Source organism: Halichoerus grypus, chromosome 9 (genome assembly GCF_964656455.1).
Source record: "Halichoerus grypus chromosome 9, mHalGry1.hap1.1, whole genome shotgun sequence".
NCBI classification, from domain to species: domain Eukaryota; kingdom Metazoa; phylum Chordata; class Mammalia; order Carnivora; family Phocidae; genus Halichoerus; species Halichoerus grypus.
This window is the reverse complement of record NC_135720.1, coordinates 2,860,652-2,875,303: the sequence shown is the minus strand read 5'-3', so window position 1 is coordinate 2,875,303 and position 14,652 is coordinate 2,860,652. Positions and strand designations below refer to the sequence as shown.

Below are 14,652 nucleotides of genomic sequence, written 5' to 3'. Positions count from 1 at the left end.
TTTATTTGTCAGAGAGAGAGAGAAAGAGAGAGCACAAGCAGAGGGAGTGGCAGAGGGAGAAGCAGGCTCCCCGCTGAACAAGGAGCCCAAAGTGGGACTCAATCCCAGAACCCTGGGATCATGATCTGAGTCAAAGACAGATGCTTAACCAACTGAGCCACCCAGGCGTCCCTGATTGTTGACTTCTTTTATTCATTAAAAAATCATGTGGGGAAAACAGAATTAAAGCATATATATATACACACACTTAACTTGGAAAAACAAAATGGTTGTTTCAACATCAATTCTAATTAAGATAAAGCAATTTGATAAGTTTTATTCTAAATTTGCATGCTCTTCAAAGTTTCATGTTTATGTTACACATAATGAGTTCCTGGAAACTACCGAATTGCTCTTTGGGGGCTAAAAGCACTAAAATCATGTTTGTCTAGACAGCACCCGGCCCTCATCTGCGGGCCTGACATCCAGCGTCCGTCCCCACGGTCCACACGCCCACATCCTGGCAAGACTGACACACTGTCACCTCTGACCTTGGAAAATGACTCCCTCCACTTGGTCCCCTGTATATCTTAGTGACTACACATCTCACGATCCTTGCACAACTTTAAGAGCACAGAGGGGAACACCGGTTGTTAGAAGTTGGTTACGAAAGTCTCGAGTGTCCTGCACAGTTTTCTTAGCAAAGGCTGGGGCAGTGTGGACGCTCAGGCAAGCCTAGGCTCCCTCCACCACCCAGATGGGGCAACAGAGCAACCCAACCCCTGAGAGACATTTGCATGTGACAACATGTCCAAAAAAACCCACCCCAAAACACCTAAGCTGAACCCATCACATTCCTTTGGGATGCTTATTAAAAGCTCTGATAGCTAAAAGAGGCAACAAATATCACAAGATTCTGGGCTTCCTTCCCTGGGCGGCCGCGGATGTTTCTGTCAGGCTCATCTCTACCCAGACAGCACCGTGCAAAGCGATGAATGAATATGTTCAAGAAGAAATGTGCAAATTTGCTCGTCCTCATATTTTTCTACAGCTTTTTGCTTTCGTAAATGTACAGGTTCTATTCCATGAAAGGCGGTCAATACTTTAGTTTTATTTATAGTACTTGCTTAAGTTCACCCAGTGGTGACAGAGACACTCCAATTAAGGGCCAATAAAAATTTACATCTTAAAATCTATTTTATGGCCAGGTTATAGAGTTGTGCCATGAAATACGGTGCGTAAGCGAAACATACCTGGGCGATCTGTGGATGTTACACAGACCTCCAGCGTGTGACTGACACGCGGTGTCCTAGAGTGTACCCATTTGTCCATCTCCATATCTGAGCGTGATCCATCTTACTTTATAATATTCCGACTGAAAATTTAAACGAGACGAGAGAGCTATGCTGCCGTGCCAAGTTTTCAATAAATAAATTCTTTGAGGAGCTGTGAACACAGAAATTATTCCAGTAGGATTCATGTCCCACTGAGCAGATCATGAACAATCTATTTGAAATGTGATATTGGTACAGAAACCTGGAAACGTGTGGGGGGACTCGGGGCTTAGGTGAACAACAGTGACTACACACACTGGATCTGGGGCTATTTTAGGACCATTGGAGGGGGTGGCGCATCCCAGTGGCTTAGGAACTCGTGGCAGATCTCTACTATGGCAACTGACGTGGGAGAACCTGCCGGCTTCTGAGCGCCAGGTGCAAGCACGCCGACAAATGTCTGCAACCGTGTGGGGCTGTGAGCTGAGGCTCTGCAAGAAGATCATAAGGAACACATTTTTCTGTCCCCCTGGATTGTCCTGAAATAGATAAAGTGCATATAGCACTGGCGGCAGGGAGAAGGCAGTGAGACCCGGGGGCCTGGAAGTGAAGACCCCCCACCCCGATGTCATTCCCTTCAGCTTCTTAGGACGTTTTCCTTTGGAGAGTGAGGAGCTGAGCACTGCTCACCTATCTGGGTGGACTAGTTATAGGTCTGCATCACGTCTGGCTGTCAATCTAAGCACAGAGCCTAATTCTGAAATTTATTTATAACTGTGTGCAACTGCCCAGGCTGATTTTCTAACGTTAAAGAGAAACAGTGATGCTGTCGAAAGGTTTTTTTAATAAGGCCTACGGACTACTCCATAGAATTACCAAGGTTTATTCTGAAGTAATGTCAGATTTGATGTAAATCAGTTACACATGGAGTCGAATTCCCTTAGTACCACCGTGAACAGAAATCCTTCCCTGGCCACAGTGGGGTGGGGAGCGCCTCCCAGCCTGGACTACATTTCCCAGCATCCCTTGTGGCAGGGTGTGGTCATTGACTGGGTCCGGCCAACGGAAGGAGAGCAGTGGTGTACCTTGAGGCAGCAGTTGCCCCCTTCTTCAGGCTCTCCCCCTGCATGGGGAGTGCAGGGGTGTCCAGGCCCTGGGGCTGGTGCAACCCGGAGCCCAGCTCACTATGGGGAAAAAAACTGGCCTCTGGCCGGGAACAGTGACATTAGACAGATCCTGGAGCAAGAAATGAATTTTGCTTTCCCAAGCTCACTGCACTAAAGTACCAACAAGGTCCGGAGCCCCCGTTTCTCTGTGCTGGGAGACAGTGGGTCAGCCTGACCCCAAAGCCTGAATGCTGCTTGGGGCGGGGCAGAGCCCCTGAAGAAGCAGTGAACACAAGCTGGAGGGTCCTATCTGCTTTTGCAAGGGAAATGCTTCTCCAAAATCCACTCCAACTCTGACATCAGGCAGCTTACTTAACTTCATTCTGCCCTTTGTACAATGGGAGACCCTGCTTTAGCTGGTTACTGTGAGAAGGGAAGGAACTAACACACGCACAGCACTCATTCTGCCGGCTCGGGGTAGAGGGACCCTCCACACGTTACTGTCATAATAAACATTATTATCAATATTATTCCTGAATATCTGACACAGTAATATAATGTCCTCCTTGGAAAAGTTTGTGCCTCTGTAGTAAGAGATGAAGAAATCAAGTCATCATAAATAAACATAATATGTAAGATGGAGGGCCTGGGGGCACCTGAGTGGCTCAGTTGTTAAGTGTCTGCCTTCGGCTCAGGTCACGATCCCAGATTTCTGGGATCGAGCCCCGCATCGGGCTCCCTGCTCAGCCGGAATCCTGCTTCTCCCCTCTGCTTGTGTTCCCTCTCTCGCTACGTCTCTCTGTCAAATAAATAAATAAAATCTTTAAAAAAAAAAAAAAAAAAAAAGATGGAGGGCCTGAATTTCTGAACCAATCAATCTTGAGACGTTAAAACCGGAGGTTTGGTCGTACCGGAATTTTTAATCCCCCGACTTCCTCCTGCCTTGAATGGCGGTGTCGTGTTGGTACTCCTCACAAATGCGGCAATGCTGGGAAGAGCCCACTCCCTGCTGTGCGAGTGTCCCTAGGAGCGAGAGGGGGAGACCCTCTGCCTGCCGACGCGCTGCTCATTCATGGTGGTTAGAGAATTGTTAGTCCCATGAACTCAATCTGGACTTCTAATGAAACAGGAGAGACTTTCATTCTGCTCTCCAGTTGAAACCCTAAGTGGAGATCTGAAGTGCCCAGATGCCCCCACTGGAAAAGGCAGGTCCCAGCACCAGCCACTCGTGCTCCCTGCCGAGGCTGCGTTTGGGGTGAGGGACGGAGACCTCCAAAAAGTCGGCTCCACATTCGGAGGGGAAGCAGCCAAGTCTCCTTAGGGAAATAGCACGTGTGTGTACACACGTGTGTGCACCACCTTCCCTGCCCCCACCCAGGGCACCGAGACCAGGACCTGGGGCCGTTTCCACTCTGGAGAAAACCTAGTCTTCAGATCACATGGTCTGAGCTAAACTCCTTCACCCCTACCATTTACCGGCCATGGGAACTTGAGTAAGCTGGCTAGCCTCCCCCGAACTTTCCTCCTCGCCAAGACAATGTAGACGATAATATTTACAGTAAGACAGTTTTGAGGATTAGGTAAAAAAAAATAAGTTTTAAAGAAATACTCAAAGCGCCATTTATAAGGCCTGCCACGTGGCAGCTGCTCAGGAAATGAGGGCAGGAAGAGCAGGGCGCTGCGGTGCTGGGCGGTGCACGGGCTCGTCAGGCGCGAGGCTGGCCAGGGCTCCTCACTCCTGGAAGCCCGGGTCTCAGAGGACTCCCCTCGCTGGCCCCTCTGCAGAGGCTGGGAGCCCTGGACCCCGCACGCGGCTGAGACGCTCAGCTCCAGGGAAGTTCTACTTGTCTCCTTCCTCTCATCCAGACAGGCTGCCCTGCTTCTTTAGCATGCGAGCGGGTTTCCATCTGGGGATCTGCAGCTCTGTATGCCTGTAATTCATATTCCTACAGAAAACCCGTCACCGGCAGCCGGGATCCTGAGATCTCCATCCCACAACTGTGGGACCTGGCTGCCGGGGTGATTGAGGAGTAGCCCGGAGCCTGTGCTTTCCACTGCAGCCCTAGTGATGGGGGCCCGGGCCCTGGGAGGGCAGGAGAGGCACCACGTCCTGATAAGAATGGGGCTGCACATTCAGCCCGGGGCTGGGAAATGTGCTTGGTTCCCTGTCAACGTGACTGCTGGGTTTCTACAGAATCGCGGGGTGACTGCTGGCCGGCTGGTTCGAGCCACTGGGAAAGGAGTACAATGGCTTTCTCAGGCCTGTTTCCAAGCTGGGAGGGGGAGGTGTGGGTGGTTCAGGGAATCTAGGTGGTGGGTGGCCAGGGAGTGGGCCCTCTGCGGAACAAGAGGAAAAAAGCTCTAAGCCTTTGATGAATCATAGCCGAAATTAGTAACGTACCTCCCGGGATCTCGAGTTGTCACCACTCTTTCAGAAGCTAGGCGCTTAAAAAAACAAAACAAAACAAAACCAGCCCAGGCTCTCTGGAAACAGATGGTCAGACTACAGTGAGAATCCCGGCCGTGGGGCCAGTCGCCTCCCGCCACCGGCAGAAGTCCGTTATGTTTAACAGCCAGTGTGGAAAGAAATCCGCTCGACATCTCCCAAGGAGCGGCGCGCAGCCCAGGCCTCCGCACTCCCCGGCCCGCCTGCGCTCCGCACACGCAGAAAGGAGAAGCAAGGGCGGCAGGAGCCTGTGGTTCTGTGAACACGTGTCCTAAATTATTACCAGTACCGATTTGCGCTGGAATCGAAAACTCAGCCGCCTCTGGGAGTGGGTACAGATCCACGGTCTTCCTCACACGGGGGCTGAGCCTTCGCTCTTGAAATCAGTTGAAGTGACTCAGGTTTTATGGGAAAGCTGCACGAGCAATGCCATTCTGTCCTTAGTATTTTGTTTTATGCTTATTTTTTTTTTTTTTAAGGCATGGACCGTAAGTGCCGAAAGGTACATGAAGAGACTGGAAACTGGAGTTAGAGCTTTTAATCCTGGCTTCGCAGAAAGGGAGTGCTGTGTGTGAGGGACATGTCACTCGCGTCCCCAGCATCTCTTCCTTACGGCAAAGCACGTGATGGCGGTCTCAGAAGGACCTTCCCGGACCGTTTATGCCCACGCAAATCGTATCCGTTGGAAACATTTTCAAAATGTTGAACTCCCTTAGTTTGTATACGGTATACACTCGGCTGTCCTAATGTGAAGAGAATGGCTAGAATCTTGTAGTCTAACCGAGAGATGAGATCATAGACCCCAAACAAGACGCCCCGGGCCTGGGACACGCAGTGTGGGACGCAGGGACAATGAGACCCACAGAGGTCAGGGCAGGGGTGGGGCCGCCTTGAGGAGGGCACGCTTCCAGGACACAGCGGGGCAGCTTGGGGAATTCAAAGATTGCGGTGGCGAGAGGGCGTCCAAGGTGGGCAAGGCGGCTCAGGCCGCGGACACGGGCTGGAGTTGGCAAGCACCCTTCGGACAGCAAACACCAAGTCTTTCTGACTCAAGCAGGCTTCTTTTCTCTGCTATTGTTTTGTTTGTTTTTGCTTTTTGTGTAACACTTGGGAAGAGTGGGAAGTCAGATCAGAAGAGTACGTTACGAGCTTCCATGTCAGCGGGCTTGGAGGGGCAGGGACCTCCCGGGCACTGGTAGGAATGAGAGCCATGAGGGTATCCAGCAGAAAAAACCGTCGATTTAAGATTAGTTGACAGATCCCTACGTGTGACCTCAAACTCCCTCAGATTTGGGAAAGAGAAGACCCTATTCCAGGGCACGGAGCACCCACGACCGACCATTATTAATCTTGAATACATGGAGGCAGCGGACGGAAAGCCCGTGTCAAGGGCTTCACAGAGACACCAAGCGCAACTTCTCCGTCCACAGAGTGCCGGAGGCCTATCTGAGCGATGTCAAGACGTGGGGCAAAGCTTCTTTGGAAATGGGGTCATTGCAAATGTAATCCGTGAAGATGAGGTCAGACTGTAGGAGGGTGGCCCCCGTCCAACTTGCTGGTGTCCTTGTAAGAAGGCCATGTGAAGACAGCACCCAGGGGACGGTGCCCCATGAGGATGGGGGCCGAGGCCGGAGGGAACGAGCTCAGGAAAGGCTGGAGCCCCTGGCAGCCGGAGGGGGCGAGGAAGGACCGTCCCCCAGGGGCTCTGAGGAGAGCACAGCCTTGCGGACCCCGAGATGCGAGACTTCCGGCCACCAGACCGAGAGGGCGCAGATTTCTGTCATGTAAGCCCCGGGCGTGCAGTAGCTGGGTACGGCGGCCACGGGACGCTAAGCCAGCGTGATGCCAACACTGGCCATCACTAACCGTCCGCAGGACACCAGCACCCACGGTGACCTGTCGTGACCACTGCTGGGTCCGTCTGCATCGTACGGACAGTTAGTGCCACAAAGCACCATAACAACAACCAGACACAAAGTGAGCTGAGCCCCAAGGCCAGATGAATCTTTGGTACCTGCAAGGGACAGACGGCACCTGTGATCCAGAAATAGCTCTGAGCTCAGAGAGCAGAGGAAACAACGAAGATTTGCTTAATAAACAAACAACGACCCCACCCCCTTGCCTCACAAGCAGCCAGGATGTGGCGAGGACAGGAAAGTTTGCCGAAATCCTGCAAGGTGGAGAAGAGACGGAAGCGGCCAGTTGGGGAAGTGGCTGTCACCATCAGCACGAAGGGAGCTGTCCCCAAGGACGGGGGTCGCCGGTTGCGAGGAGCGGGTGCGGGCCGCGCGGAGAGCAACAGGGTGGTTGATAAGCAGGGGCACTTGGAAGAGCTGGGTGTGGCCTCCCACGAAGACTAGAAAAGTGCTCCCCAGGGAAGAAGGGGGGTGGAGTGCGGGCTAATGCCCGGCAGGCCTGTGCTCCGCCCGGCCCCACGCCCCGGCTTCACACGCACTAACCAACGAGCCCAACCCTATGAGGCTGTTTGTCCATCTTACGTTATACGAGGGAACTGAAGTAAGCTATTGTAAGTGAGGAGCTCGAATCTGAACCAGGACCCAGAGTCAATGGTTCTGAACACTCCCCTCTAATGCCCGATACACGAGGGGGGAATCAACTTGGTGCAGTGTCCTCTCCTCTGTCAGATCTGGAGCAGAGAGAAGCACAGAAAGGGAAGGAGGAGGGAGCGAGGGAAGGCAGGCCGGCGGCCCAGGAGGAGGGGACTGCACCGAAGCACCTGCCTTCAAGGGAAGGAGGCATCCCCACCTGGCTACCTGGGGAGCCCCCACCTGGCTACCTGGGGAGCCCCCACCCACCTGCTGCCTGGCCTTGCATTCTACAGCAACACTGCCCTGGGACACGTCCTCCCTTAAAGCATGGGTTTGTTGAGAGGGCAGACCGTAGCAGCACCCGAGCCTAATGATACTCATTTATTCATAAATATGAGCCGATAACAAAGGATCGTTACATATCGGAGAACAAAAACAGCATCTGCACGACATCTTGAGGGGAAGGATTTTGAGCCTCCAAGTCAACATCTAGCTGCAATATTAATCACACAAGAGGGCAAAACAAAGATATTTTAGGCATTCAGAATCTGAGCTGATCGCTCATACAGGCCGTATGAGAAAGTCCCGCACAATCAGTCAGACGGGAGGTGCGCGGCCGCCAGCGCGCAGAGACAGACGGAGGGCGGGGCTCAGGAGAATGCAGGGGGCCTTCCCGGCTCATTTGCCTAAATAATGGATGGGTTCATGTTAATTCCGATCACAGCCCAAAGTGTATTTTTTGGATCCTGAAAAATAACTCTAAGCATTTGGAAGAGAAGTACTTTAAATGAGGCTATACTAGTGCAAATTGAAAAGGAGACGCAATAGGACAGACCAGTACGGAACAGATCGGAGCAGAAAGCAAAGTAAACCTGAGGCTACTTGGAAAAAGCACAGGCAAAAAGTAGCTTTTAAACCTCTGGGTAAGTAGCTATTTCCAAAAAAGATGCTGCCGAATCATGACACAGTCACCTGGAGTCACAGGGATGAAGTATTAGGTGTGAAATTACCACGTAATCAGCATAACTAGAGGCGAGCGTCTCTGAATCCCAGAGAGAGGAAGCTCTTTCTCATTTAGGTACAAGAGCAAACGAAGAAGTCACTGGGGGGATGATTTATAAATTTGGCTGCATTAAAATTTGAAACTTACCTATATCAAAACATTCCATAAAAAAAGGAAAAAGACAAACTGGTTAAAAAAACTTTTGTAAAGGCAAGTTGCTGACATTCTTACTATGTAAAGAGGTCTTTCAAAGTAGTAAGAAAAAGACAAACAGCTCAATTAAAAGTGGCAAAGAACGGAACAGATGATTAACATTGATGAATAATAATAAGCATATGAACAAATTTCAAACTCATTGATACTTAAGAAAGGGCAAATTTATCATTTTTAATGTATGAAATTACTACAAGGAATAAAATAGGATATTAGGGTTTCGAGAAAACAGGAAGGTAAAAACCTCAGGAAATCCTGTGATAAATGTGGAGAACTGTTCTATTGGTGCAATTGACCTAGGGAGTTGCACTGCTCAGAATTCATCCTAAGAAAATTAAAGATGCACAGGCAATTCATGGTCATAACTGATTATCATAGTGCTTTTAATAATACAAAAATAGAAATGCATTCAATGTTAAAAAAAAGAAAATTAAATAAAGACTTTTTTTGACGTATGGCCATTACTTTTTAGTGTGTAGGCTATTTAATGACATAGAAAAAATGCTGAGAATGTACGGGTAAGAGACAAAAGCAGACTATGAAGCAGTTTCCAGAGTGATTAAATTTTTTAGCAGCTGCTCATATGTATACATGGGGAAGGACCAGAGCAGCTACACCAGAAATTAGACAGTTGTTGCTTTGGAGGAGGAGATTTCAGATTATATTTTCTTTTATTTATTCCCATCATAATTTTGTAAAGTAATAAACATGTATTACTTTAGAAATCAAAACAAAAAAATCTTATAAAAAATTGTCAAATGTAAAAAAAAATTCAAAAACCTTTGCTATTTCAGACACATGGATTTTTTCAAAGTATCACTTTCAAATTGCCTTTCTGTTTTAAGAGTAGCATCCAGAACACCAGAGTTCCTCCTATTCGATATTTACTAAGAAATGCAAAACTAAAAGGGGCAAAATAATATAATGGAAAGAAATCCGGTCCATGGGTATCGGATTCTGGCATCGGCTTTCAGATTGACGACTTTTGTGAGCTCAGCCAAAGTCCTCGGTCTGGGTTTGCTCACCAGTACATGAAGAAGTGGGCTTAGATGGACAGTTTACTCTACAGTTCTATGATGCTCTCTCCTCGTTCCAGAAACCTTGGGTTCAGCTGCAGGCAAGCCGCCCAGGGAGGCGGGCTGTGTGCCGGGTCCGCACAGATGGGCCCGTCCACTGGGACTTCAGTCCCCAGCTGACTGTGTTGCAGACCCCTCTCCCACTCTGAAATACACGGAGGGGGATACTCACAGCTGGCTCTTCTTGGCCATTGATTTGCAGGCACACATTTGTAGACATTAGTAACCTCTAGTAATCTTAATGACTGCACAGAAAACCTGTCTGTCTGACTAACCACAGTGAGAGCCACACTTGTAGGACGTTGTGTTCTTGGGAACCGTCTGATGTAAATGTCTCGAGAAGCATCTGTACCATGTGATCTGCTAACTGACAGGGGCAGGGAGAAGGATACACAAGAAGGAAGATGAAGAACTTACAACTAAGTGGAGGGAATTCCCTTCAATGGATTATCACCAAATCAGTGAACAGGACCCCTTACTGGCCAGTCTGACGAGGCACACAAATCCAAGCCAATCACAGATGGAGACCTCCAGAGCTGGGCTGCCTCTTAGAATTTACTGGAATGCTATTCAATCAGTTTTAAAATGCTTAAAAAAGATAAGCCTGGAAGTACAGACCAGGATCTGGCTATAGAAATCCTTGAAAAGTAATCAGTATCTGACCTTACGAGAAGGGAAAGGTTTTTGATGGGTTTAGAATTTGTGAATGGAGCAGGATGCCAGGGACACCACTCTGGAATTGGCGTGCAGGACAGTTTGGAAGGCAGAGAAACCTCCAGGCTGGGGTCTCGGGCTGTGGGGAATGTCACGAGGTGAGGGTCAGAGAGGGCAGGAAGGAAGGGGGTAGATGTCAGTTTTATGGTAGGGGGGAGCACACCTGGGCCTGGGTATGGGAGACGAGTGTGCAGGATTTCCAACACAGATTCTTCCCCTGACCAGGAAAATGGCCATTTCACAGACAGACTGAGACGTGAAGGAGGAAGGGGAGACTTTGGGGCAATGTGGAAATTCTCCCTGCGGTGTGGGGTGAAGCCCGAGACAGGGCTGGGTGGCAGCACACAGACGTGTGAAGCAAAACCCTGGACGCACACGAGCTTGCCTACGTTCACCGAGGGAAGGATACGCAGGTGGAAAGTAGACGGAGTGAGGGCTTGAGGAGGAAGGACGGGAAGCGAGAGGGTGAACCATGGCAGGCCGGGCAGGGAGGCCGCGATGGGGGCTGGGCGGCACGCCAAGGGAAGTGGAGTGTTCAAAGGCCAGAGCGACACATGCCATTCTGGAAGGCGCAGCTCGGGCCGACATGGAAGAGGGAGGCCGTCAGCAGGTGGAGGCGCCCTGTCTGCGAATGGAGGGGAGGCAGAGTGCAGAAGACCGACCTACAAACCAGCAGCTGGGACCACGGAGCAATCTGGATCCTTCCAGCACAGGCCCCGGGCCCGGCAAGGTGATGCCAAAGGGACGGCATTACCTGGGAAGTACAGCGAGGCGGGGGGACATGTGGGCTGCAGGGCAAAGGGAAAAGTGGCAGGGAGAGAAGGAAGAACTTGTCGTCCCCTGGAGAGAAAACAACGAGGGGGGAGATGGTGCACAGAGGGATTCAGTACATCAGGGAAACTCATGAAAACGCCGGCGATCTTGGAAAGGAGCTGCAGTGATCGGACAATGTGCACGACTGAAGCTCTGATAGATGGTAAGGGCAAAACCAAAATTTTCATTTAGTTTGCTCTGGATTTAATCAGTACCATCAAAATGCTGCTTTCAAATTAGGAAACAAAAAGAGTCGAGAAATACCCACGGGGGACGGGGGCAGGACCCCAGGAGAGGGGAGGAGAGGCAGGGGTCCAGCGCGGCGCGCTCGGCTCTCCGCTGAGCGCAGCCCGTCCTTGGCGCCATCGCCCGCTCCTCTCCGTGGGTCCGGAGCACGCGGCCAGCTCATCGAACCGCTGCCATCGTGGCGCAGACAGAGCTTCTGTGCAAATGGTGTTTGTCTTCCTCTATTAAAATGTTCCACTCTGTTGCCATGTAAATGGGCTCGGGAGCGGTCCCAGAGACATGTCCCACGGTAGCGAGGCACGGCTTTTCCACGGGCGCTTGACAACCATAATTGCTGCTATTATTTCCCCTTACTATTCACCTCACAGGCAGAAAGTAAACAAAACACTTCTCAGGAGGGAGAGGGAGAGAGGGAGAGAAAAGGGGGAGGAAGGCATTGCAGGCCAAAATGGAGTGCGGGGCCCCTATTTGCTGGTCCCCCCCCACTGCAGCCTCGCCGGCCCGCTGCTGCAGATCATCCCCAACCTCCTCCTCAGCCCCGTGTGGGAGGAAGGGGTCCCTACAAAAGGCCAAGGGGGCAGACGGACCACGTTTTAATTTTCTCACACGCTTGTATGCTCTAACAGGAACAATGCAGAGAGGCTTATGGATGCATGAAATGGTTTGCAAAATTAGGACCGGATTCTCAACAATGTAGACAGGCAGAGGCAACAAAGAAATGGAAAGTCAGGCTAGGCTTTCCGAGCTCATGTGATCTCGAAGCCAGGTCTGGATGGAGAACTTGGAATCAGATGACCCTTTGAACTTCAAGACTTTGGTTAAACAACCTGGAATCTGCTCATCATGAACTAAATCATGGGTGGTTTGTGTGGGTAAAAGCTCTAAACATTTTGGTTCTAAGTGTCTCTGTTTATACAACATTCTTTCCTCTTACGTCAGGAGAAGGAAGCCTGTTTTCTTTGGAGGAATGGAGGCAGGGAAGAGAAATCATGTCCCAACTGCAGGATTCTGTCGAGGTCCAGGCAACGACAGGGCTTTCTCTGGATGAGCACCCCGTGTTTCTGCTCCCTCCCTTCTGACTTCCCTTCCACCCTGTACTCTTCCTGGCAGACTGGACTCAGCCCCTTCTGACACCATGCCCACCACTCTCTGCTGACAGCACTGTCCGGCGCAGGTGCGGCCGGGGAGCAGGTGTGCGGGCCGGGGAGCACGTGTGCGGGCTGCGGAGCAGGTGTGCGGGCCGGGGAGCAGGTGTGCGGGCCGGGGAGCAGGTGTGAGGGCCGGGTAGCACGTGTGAGGGCCGGGGAGCACGTGTGCGGGCCGGGGAGCACGTGTGCGGGCCGCGGAGCAGGTGTGCGGGCCGCGGAGCAGGTGTGAGGGCCGCGGAGCAGGTGTGCGGGCCGGGGAGCAGGTGTGCGGGCCGGGGAGCAGGTGTGAGGGCCGGGGAGCAGGTGTGCGGGCCGGGGAGCAGGTGTGCGGGCCGCGGAGCAGGTGTGCGGGCCGGGGAGCAGGTGTGAGGGCCGCGGAGCAGGTGTGAGGGCCGCGGAGCAGGTGTGCGGGCCGGGGAGCAGGTGTGCGGGCCGGGGAGCAGGTGTGAGGGCCGCGGAGCAGGTGTGAGGGCCGGGGAGCAGGTGTGCGGGCCGGGGAGCAGGTGTGAGGGCCGCGGAGCAGGTGTGAGGGCCGGGGAGCAGGTGTGCGGGCCGGGGAGCAGGTGTGAGGGCCGCGGAGCAGGTGTGCGGGCCGGGGAGCAGGTGTGAGGGCCGCGGAGCAGGTGTGCGGGCCGGGGAGCAGGTGTGCGGGCCGGGGAGCAGGTGTGCGGGCCGGGGAGCAGGTGTGCGGGCCGGGGAGCAGGTGTGAGGGCCGGGGAGCAGGTGTGCGGGCCGGGGAGCAGGTGTGCGGGCCGGGGAGCAGGTGTGAGGGCCGGGGAGCACGTGTGAGGGCCGGGGAGCACGTGTGCGGGCCGGGGAGCACGTGTGCGGGCCGCGGAGCAGGTGTGCGGGCCGGGGAGCAGGTGTGAGGGCCGGGGAGCAGGTGTGAGGGCCGGGGAGCAGGTGTGCGGGCCGGGGAGCAGGTGTGCGGGCCGGGGAGCAGGTGTGAGGGCCGGGTAGCACGTGTGAGGGCCGGGGAGCACGTGTGCGGGCCGGGGAGCACGTGTGCGGGCCGCGGAGCAGGTGTGCGGGCCGGGGAGCAGGTGTGAGGGCCGGGTAGCACGTGTGAGGGCCGGGGAGCACGTGTGCGGGCCGGGGAGCAGGTGTGAGGGCCGCGGAGCAGGTGTGCGGGCCGGGGAGCAGGTGTGAGGGCCGGGGAGCAGGTGTGCGGGCCGGGGAGCAGGTGTGCGGGCCGGGGAGCACGTGTGAGGGCCGGGGAGCACGTGTGAGGGCCGGGGAGCACGTGTGCGGGCCGGGGAGCACGTGTGCGGGCCGCGGAGCAGGTGTGAGGGCCGGGGAGCAGGTGTGAGGGCCGGGGAGCAGGTGTGAGGGCCGGGGAGCAGGTGTGCGGGCGTGGCCCAGGTACCTGCATGCCTAGGGCTTGTCCCTCCTCACCCCAGTTTACCACTGGGTCACAGCTTAGCCACCAGGACTTGAAGACCCACTCCGGGCGATTTGTGAAGAAGCCAAATTGGTATCAAGGACTGAAAACAGGCAACGGCGTTTAGAAAGGAGGATTCTGTGAACAGTTGGCCAGGAGACCTGTGGGCAGCTGGGAACATGTTAGAGAGGAAGTTGAGATCAATGATAATCACAGAGTCGTCCTTCTCTTTTGGGGGTAGGTTGCCGGACAGGTGGCTGAGGGAGACATGGAGAGCACATCTCTGGTCTTGGCAAAGACACTTACTAAGGCTTTCTCATTGGCATGGGGAAGAGCAGGAGAAATAATGGCTGTGGGAATCCCAGCTGCCTGACGGACTCAACCAGACCCGGCGGTGAATGCGGGCCAACCAGGAAGGAGGTTTCGGACGGGCACATCCTTGACCTTCTGCTGTGCGGCGCTCCTGCTGGCGCCCAGGTGAAGCCCATCGCTTCCTGAAGCTGAAGGGACAGTTCACTTGCACAATGACGGAAGGCAGGCCTCTAACTACACTGACAGACTGGAAGGCAGAATTTACCAACAAAAACAAAATAAGCGTAAGGTCAAAAAACAAATAAGCTGAGAACAGAGGAGCTGGATGAGCAACGGGTCTTAGCCCAGGTGGAGTTCAGCAGTGTGATGACAATTTCAGCGAGTACTTCAAG

The 14,652-nt window shown here is 53.1% G+C and overlaps 1 protein-coding gene and 1 long non-coding RNA gene across 11 annotated transcripts in view; both read right to left on the bottom strand.

Moving 5' to 3' along the window:
* RPS6KA2 (ribosomal protein S6 kinase A2) overlaps positions 1-14,652 on the bottom strand; it is a 344,404-nt gene that overhangs the window by 119,937 nt on the left and 209,815 nt on the right. The gene's annotated exons all lie outside the window — the stretch shown is intronic.
* Positions 8,724-14,615, bottom strand: LOC144378943 (uncharacterized). The gene is made up of 2 exons (XR_013440881.1): positions 13,973-14,615; positions 8,724-9,791 (listed from the first exon to the last, which is right to left on the bottom strand). It is a non-coding gene; the product is annotated as an uncharacterized LOC144378943 (long non-coding RNA).